Raw genomic sequence first — 8,862 nt, 5'->3', positions numbered from 1 at the left:
AACTGCAAGGTCAGTGGTTCAAGCTCACCAGTTGCTTGGGTTGAAACCGACTCGATGGCACTTCACACCAACAACAAAGAATTGACTAGTGATGGAGAGAAAATAAGGTAAAATGTGTGTGACATAGAGAATTCTGAGCAAGCTAGAAATCCTAACTGGAAGTCCTGAGATAAAATATAACAACAACAACAACAACATAAAAATTAGCCACACTTTCCCTCTTTAATAGCTTTTTATTAATTGCATGCTGAAATGATGGATGTTGTTGTTGTTATTGTTGTGTGCCGTGGAGTCAGTTTCAACTCATAGCGACCCTGTACAGGGTTTCTGAGGCTGTAAATCTTTATGGGAGCAGAAACCCTCATCTTTCTCTCACGAAAGAGCTGGTAGTTTTGAACTGCTGACCTTGGGGTTAGCAGCCCGATTCGTAACCACTATGCTACCAGAGCTCCTTGAAATGATGGATAAACAGGATGAAATAAAATATTCTATTAAAATTTGTTTCACCTGTTTCTTTCCAATTTTCTAAAGTGGCTACAAGAGCATTGGAAATGACATATGTAGCTGCCATTTTTGTTGTTGTTGTTGTCACCTTCCCCACTACCCAAATGAACACATGTTTACCATCTAGCCAGCGAATTACTCTCCCTTCCCTCCCACTCCTGGTAACCATCACAGAATGTTTAGCATGAAAACATTTTCTTGACTTTTTATGATAGTGGTCTCATACAATATTTGTCCTTTTGTGATTGACTGATTTGACTCAGCATACTGTCCTTCAGGTTCATCCATGTTATGAGGTGTTTCACAGATTCATCATCATTATCTTCATTGGTGCATAGTATCTCACTGAGTGCATGTTGTTTTGATTTGCATTTCCTGGTGTGGTACTGTAAGACAAGCACTGGACTGCTAACCCCATAGTGGTCCAAACCCACCAGCCATTCCTCAGAAACTCCATGCAAGGGTTACTATGAGTCAGACCAACTCAAAGGCACTTAACAACAGTTACTAGGATTAGCCACTTTTTACTGTCTATTCATTTGCTTTGTTTTGGATTAGAGCCTGAAATCTAGACATTTGGTCTGTGAAGACTACAGCCCCAGTCAGAACCCTATACCTTCTTCTTGAACCTATATATTAAATTCAGGTACCACCTTGAGTACATTACACAATTCTAACAGCTGAACTGCCAAAATCAGGGAGAGGCAGCTTTGCCCTCAGGTAAAGTGCATTTGAAAGCAGATTAAGACCACTTTCTTACCAGCCCAAGGAAGGGCAGTCTCCCCCTTAGGGAATTTCCTGAGTGTACGCCTTAATGGAAATTGGGGTACTGGGGGGTGGTCACAGGGTTATGAGTCATACCCCAAGGATGCCAATCCTGTACATTTTTCTAATAGTGTCCTTCCCACTTCCGTACTCTGTCCTGGACAGTGACAAGATGATCCGCTGCCCGTCATGATTTTGTGACGAAATTCCTTTGTTCTTTGTGCCCTAACAACCAGTTGCATGGAGGCGAGTCCTTTGGATGCACGACGATGGTCTCCCTCATCCAGATGATTTGTTTTTTGCCTTTACCTTGTCTTTCTCCTTTTTGAGGCGTAATACAAGGGTTTTTATAAAATACATTCAAATTTGGGACCTTTTCTCCCCTAAAACAGTGCCCAAAGAAAAAGGTTTCCAGCATGCTTTCACTCTCGGGGGATGTGTACTTATTTTGAAAGACTAAGCACTTTACTACTAACTGAAAGGTTGACAGTTGGAACATGGTCCTGGCAATTTGCTTCAGAAAGGTTGATGTTGTGTTGTTGTGAAATGCTATCGAGTCAGTTCCGACTCACAGCGACCCTGTATAGGGTTTCCGAAGAGCGGCTGGTGAGCTTGAACTGCTGACCTTGAGGTTCAAACCAACCTAGCAGTCCAGTGCATTAAACCCTCCACACCACATCAGGACTTCTCAGAAAGGTTACAGCCTTAAAAACCCTACTTTGTACCCATGGGCTCACCATGAGTCCGATTCCACCCAAAGGCCACTAACAACAAAAAAATCAAGAGTTAGGAAATATTTGAAACGTTGCAGTTTTCACTAGTAAAACAGGGATGTGCAGTTTACAACATCATCACTGTTAATCACCCCTTTGCAAAGATCTTCATAAATGGAGAGAAGATGGGTGTGTCGGTGTGGCATTTTATATGATGATTAAAATATATTAATGATAGTTTTCACTTCTGTAGCCTCACACATCTTAGAATCTTCTTAAAAGTGCTTCCATGAGGTTTAGTTAATCCTTATAACTCTTTGGGAAGAAGAAAAATGGGCTTATTTTACAGAAGAGGAAAATGAAACAAAAGGAGAAAATTCCTTTTGGAGAAAAGGATTTGTGTAGAATAAAGTCACCCACCCACCTCAACAATGAACTGAACTCCTCTACTTCACCTCAACAAAGAGTTGACGTTGGTTGTAAATGAAGAGCGTGCATTTGTTTTCACCTTGAAACTTGAGACACCTGAGCCAAACCAGCACATTTTGGGTCCATAAGAAATTGTTGTTATTGTTAAGTGCCGTTGAATAGGTTCTGACTCATAGCTACCCTGCATAGGGTTTCTGAGGAGCGTCTGATGAGCTTGAACCACCGACCTTGCAGTTCAAACCGACCTTGTGGTCCAGCGCATTAACCCACAGTGCCACAGTAAAATGGTTATCTAGGAATCCTGATGTGGTGCTGTAGGATAGACACTGGATTACTAACCACAAGGTTGATGGTTCAAACCCAGTATACAGGGTCACTAGGAGTCAGAAACCACTTGAAGGTGCTTAACAACAATATGGCTATCTAAACAAGCAAGCAAATGAACAGCAATAAATCCATAAAGAATCAAATGGGCCATAAAACTCAGAAGTTCTGATTCTGTTTTCTAGTTTCACCATTTTGAGGTCTGGGTTATGTGCAAAATTGTTCTGGATCAAAATGGAAAGGGAATGACTGCAGATGGATGGTCAAATTTCTTTACAGTTTCACCTCCCTGATACCTACGGGTCCCTGGGTGGCACAAATGATTAAGTGTTGGTGACCCAAACCCACCCAAAGGTGCATAGAAAGAAAGGCCTTGTAATCTAGCCAAGAATCTCCTATGGAACAGTTCTACTTTGTTAACACATAGGCTTGCCATGACTCAGAATCAACTAGATGGCAACAAAGCTTGGTGTTTTATGTAGGGAGTAAACAGTTAAGTAAGGAGCTCTAGTAACATAGTGGTTACGAATCGGGCTGCTAACCTCAGGATCAGCAGTATGAAACTAGCAGCTGTTCTGCGGGAGAAAGACGAGGCTTTCTGCTTCTGTAAAGAGTTACAGCCTTGGAAACGCTGTACAGGGTCGCTATGAGTTGGAACCGACTCCACGGCACATATCAACAACAACAACAACAACAAACAGTTAAATGCTCAACTACTAATGGAAAGGTTGGCAGTTTGAACCCACCCAGAGTTGCCTGGGAAGAAAGCCTGGTAATCTGCTTCTGAAAGATCACAGCCATGGTACATGGTAACTGTACAGAGCATGTCTACTCTGTAACACATGGAGTTGCCTGAGTTGGAATCCACTTGATGGCAACTTGATTATATCGAGGGGTGCTTAACGTGCCCTAGTTCTGGCCAAGGAGATATAAATGGAAATCTGTTGGAGAGTTTTGGGAAAAGCATTTTTTTCCAGATAAAAAATAATATATGTAACTAGTGTCGACTCCTTTTCCATTCCTTCCCATCTTGAATGCAGATGAGATCCCTGGAGTTTCAGCATGCATCTGTGATTAGACAGAAAGACCAAGAATTTCCAAGAGCTGCCTGCTCTGATGTCATTGAGTTACCCACCACTGCATTGGAGTCGATTCCAACTCTTGGGGGTGGTTAGTGGTTATGTGCCGTGGAGTCGGTTCTGACTCATAGCAACCCTGTACAGGGTTTCCGAGGCTGTAAATCTTTACGGGTACAGAAAGCCTCATCTTTCTCCCGTGGAACAGCTAGTAGTTTCGAACTGCTGACCTTAAGGTTCGCAGCCAGATTTGTAACCACTATGCTACCAGAGCTCCTTGTGACCCTATAAGACAGAGTAGAACTCCTTTTTAGGGTTTTCAAGATTATAAATCTTTTTAAAAAGCAGACGATCTCATCTTTCTTCCTTGGAGCACTAGTGGGTTTGAACCGCCTACCTTGAGGTTAGCAGTCCAGCACATAACCCACAGCACAAACAGAGCTCCTTGAACTAATATATTGTTGTTGTTGAGTACCATCAAGTCAGTTCTGAATCATAACCACCCTGTACAGGGTTTCCGAGGAGCAGCTGGTGGATTTGAACCGCCAACTTTTCAGGTGGCAGCCTAGTACTTATCCTACACCAGAACTCTAATATTAGTAACAAGTATTTCCCCAGTTTTCATCTGTATCTTGATTTTTTAATGTTCTTTTTGGTGTGATGCTGCATGATAATGCACTGGACCGCAACGTCTGTTTGAACCGCAAGGTCGGCAGGTTGAAACCCACAAGCCACTCCTTAAAAGTCCTATACAGGGTTGCTGTGAGTCAGAACAGATTCGACAGCACTTAAGAACAGCAACAAATTTAAAAAATATCAACACATTTATCTCTATGCTGCTATCAGTATCTAGACTTCTTGCCATCTAGAAAGAGTAACAACTGTTTATTTGGGCTTCTATCAAAAATGCTACAATTTTGCTACCTATTCCACTTTGTATAGATTAGTTTCATTTTCAAATGAAGGGAAAGACAGGACAGTTGATAGAAACATGTGAAAGGAAATACAGAGAAAAATAGAAACGAGAGTATACTATTTAAAAGCTCTTATGGAAATTTTGAAGAAGCTCTGATAGCGTAGTGGTTACAAGTTGGGTTGCTAACTTCAAGGTCAGCAGTTTTAAACTACCAGCTGTTCCACGGGAAAAAGATGAGGCTTTCAGCTCCCTTAAAGATTTATAGCCTCAGAAATCCTGTGCAGGGGCACTATGAGTTGGAAATGATTCCAAGACACACCACCACTACCACCATGGAAAAGTTGAAACATACACAAAAGTAGAGAGGTTCTATGCATTCAACATCTAACTTTTAACAGTAGTCAACGTTCTGCTATTCTTATTTCATTTCTCTCCTGTCACCTGTTGTTTTCTTTGGAGTATTTTAAAGAACATCCCAGTTATCATATCATCTCACCATAAATACTTCTGAATTTTTCCTTAATGTATAAGTTAAAAAAAAAAAAAAAGAACCATAAGACCATATTCATAATAAACAAAAGAACCAATTCTTTAATACTATTGAATAATCATTCTGCATTTTCTGTCTCCAAATTGTCTCAAAAGTGTGCAAAAATGGCATTTAATTGATACTTACTTTAAAATCTCTTGTACTTTATAAGTCTCTCTTCCTTTCCCACCCTCCATTCCATCAATCTGTTGGAAAAACTAGCTCATTTGCCCTGTAGAACTTTCCATAGTCTATATTTAGCAGATTGTATCTTTGCCTGGTGTCTTTTAACATATTTCTCCATCCCTCCTATTTCTTTAAGTGGTAGCTAGATCTGGAGGCTTGATTAGCTTCCTTTTTTTTCTTTTTGCAACAATACTTTATCAGTGGTGGGTGCTGCTGAGAGCTTCCTACTGCATTACATCAAAGCAAACGAAACCCACTGCCAACAAGTTAATTGAGTCATAGCAACACGATATAGGCTTTCCAGGTCTGTAAATCTTTACAGAAGCAGACAATCTCATCTTTCTCCCATAGTCTAACTTGTGGATTTGAACTGCCAACTCTGCCATTATGTAGGGAGTAAACAGTTAAGTAAGGAGCTCTAGTAACATAGTAGGGACTCCATACTAAAAGAGAGTTAGGAAAAAACTGTCTTTAAATTTGTCCTGGTTCTGGAGTACCACAGAAAGAAGGTTACGGACTCTCCCAAATCATCCATGGTCAGAGTTCCCAGCCTGGTTTACTCGCCACACTCTGATTGGCCCATGGAGACCATCCGTACCTCAGTGGGTTGGACTCTGTCAGGGATCCTCCACAGAGAAATCTCCAGGGCTCCTATTGAATTCCATTGTTGTTGTTGTTAAGTGCCATAGCATGGGTTTCAACTCATAGTGACCCTGTATAGGGTTTCTGAGGGCCAGCTGGTGAGCTGGAACTGCTGACCTTGTGGTTCAAACCAACTTTACAGTCCAGCACATTAACTCACAGCGCCATACCAGGAATCCAGGTCTCCATTAGAAGCTGGTTGTGCTGTCTTCGGGGGATGTTAAGAGTGAGTTGTAGAATCCATTATTTCATTGGGACATTGTTGTTGTTGTTAAGTGCCATTGAGTCGGTTCCGACCCATAGCATAGTGATTTTCTAATTGCATCACCTCTATATGTACTAGCTATGATTCTTTTACAAAGCTGTATATGTGGTTTTTAAAACACACATACACACAAAAGGAAACTATACACATAGACTTCACCAGATGAAATACACAGGAATCAAATTGACTACTTCTGTGGGGAAAAGGCAGTGCAAAAGCTCCATATCATCAGACAAAACAAGGCCAGGGACAGATTGTGGAAACGATCATCAATGGCTCATATGCAAGTTCAGGCTGAAGCTGAAGAAAATTGAAACAAGTCCACAAGAGTAACAATATGACCCTGAATGTATCCCACCTGAATTTAGAGACATCTTAAGAGCAGATTTGATGCATTAGAAACTAATGATCGAAGACCGTAAGAGTTGTGGGATGACATCAAGAACATCATACAGGAAGAAAGCAAAAGGTCATTAAAAAGACAGGAAGGAAAGAGACGACCAAAAAGGATGCCTAAAGAGACTCTGAAATTTGATTTACAGCATGGAGATGCTGTATTTGTTTTAGAATGGGAAAAAATGAGGAAGTCAAAGAGGTGAACAGACAATTTCAAAGGACAGCTCAAGAAAATTAAGTCAAGTATTATAATAATGAAATGTGCAAAAACCTGGAGTTAGAAAACCAAAAGGGAAGAACATACTGAGCATTTTCTCAAACAGAAAGAAATAAAGAAAAAATTCAACCCATGACTTGCAATATTGAAGGACTCTATGGACAAAATATTGCATGATGCAGAAAGCATCAAAAGAAGACGGAAGATCTACATGGAGTCACTGCACCAGAAAGAAATATTGTTCAACCTTTTCAAAGGAAGCATATGATCAAGAACTGATGGTACTAAAGGAAGAAGTCCAAACTGGACTGAAGGCATTGGTGAAAACAAGGCTCAGAGAATTGATGGAATCCAAAATGAAATCTTCCAGCAAACCAATGCATCACTGGAGACAAGAAATAAACCAAGAAATTTGCAAGACAATTACTTGGCCAACCTATTAGAAGAGATCCGTATTTGTGCCCATTCTAAAGAGAGGTGACCCAACAGAATGTGAAAATCTTCAGCAATATCATTAATATCAAAGACAGGTGAAGTTTTGTTGAAGGTAATTCAAAAACAATTGCAACAATACATTGACAGGGAACCACCAGAAACTCAAGCGGGATTCAGAAGAGGACGTGGGACAAGGGATATCACTGCTTACATCAGATGAATCTTGGCTGAAAGCAGAGAATACCAGAAAGATGTTTACCTGTGCTTTATTGACTATACAAAAGCTTTCATGTGTGGATCATGACAAACTAGGGATAACAGTGCCAAGAATGGGTATTCCGGAACACTGAATTGTGCTCAAGAGGAACCTGTACACAGACCAAGAGGCAGTTGCTCAAACCAAACAAGGGGACACTGAATGGTTTAAAATCAGGAAAAGTATGCTTTCACCATACGTGTTCAAGCAAATAATCCAAGAAGCTGGATTATATGATGAAGAACGTGGCACCAGGATTGGAAGAACCTGTGATATGCAGCTGATACAACCTTGCTTGCTGAAAACAGATTTGCCTAATGCGGTACATGGTGGTGGTGGTTATATGCCGAGTAGTTGGTTCCGACTCATAGCGACCCTGCACAGGGTTTCTGAGGCTGTAAATCTTTACGGGAGCAGAAAGCCTCATCTTTTCCCCGAGGAACAGCTGGTAGTTTTGCACTGCTGACCCTGAGGTTAGCAGCCCGATTCGTAACCACTACGCCACCAGAGCTCCTTAATATGATACATAGTTTGATTGACTGCTGCCTCCAAGAGTGTTGACAGTGAATTCAAGCAAAATGAAATCTTGGACAATTTCAATCTTTTTTCCATTTATCACGATGTTATTTACTGGGAAGTTTGTTGTTGTTAAGTTGTTAAGTGCCGTCGAGTCGATTCCGACCCATAGCGACCCTGTATAGGGTTTTCAAGGAGCAGCTGGTGAGCTTGAACCACCATCCTTGCAGTTCAAAGGACTTTGCAGTCTGATGCATTAGACCACAGCGCCACACCAGGACTCCACAGGGAAGTTTAGAGGAACATATTTTTGATGCAATGTCAAGAGGGATGATTTCAGAAGAGGCTCCCAGGAGTAGTATCCTTACGGACCTCATGATGGGTGTCATTTGAGGAGTGGAATGGCAGGAAGGGGCACTGGGCCAACTCCTTTCAAGTTGAGCAAAAATGGTTCGGAAGGCAGGGGACTCAGGGACGGCCTGGGAGCCCCTCCACAGAGCAAGTCAGGCCCCCGCCCTGGCATCCTTTCCAGTCAGCCCCTGAGGCTCCAGGTGCGTGACTAACGTTTCCTGTACGACGCGCCCTGGGACTTTCCCAGGCCCTTGCCACGACCGAGCTCCACTGGGAGGCGGCGAGCGAGCAAGGGGAGGCTGTGAGTCGCCCGTGCCCAGGCTCCGGAATCTTGGCGCCTCC

This window comes from Chrysochloris asiatica, unplaced genomic scaffold, assembly GCF_000296735.1.
Source record: "Chrysochloris asiatica unplaced genomic scaffold, ChrAsi1.0 scaffold00062, whole genome shotgun sequence".
In the NCBI taxonomy this organism is placed as follows: domain Eukaryota; kingdom Metazoa; phylum Chordata; class Mammalia; order Afrosoricida; family Chrysochloridae; genus Chrysochloris; species Chrysochloris asiatica.
This window is presented reverse-complemented; position numbering follows the sequence as displayed.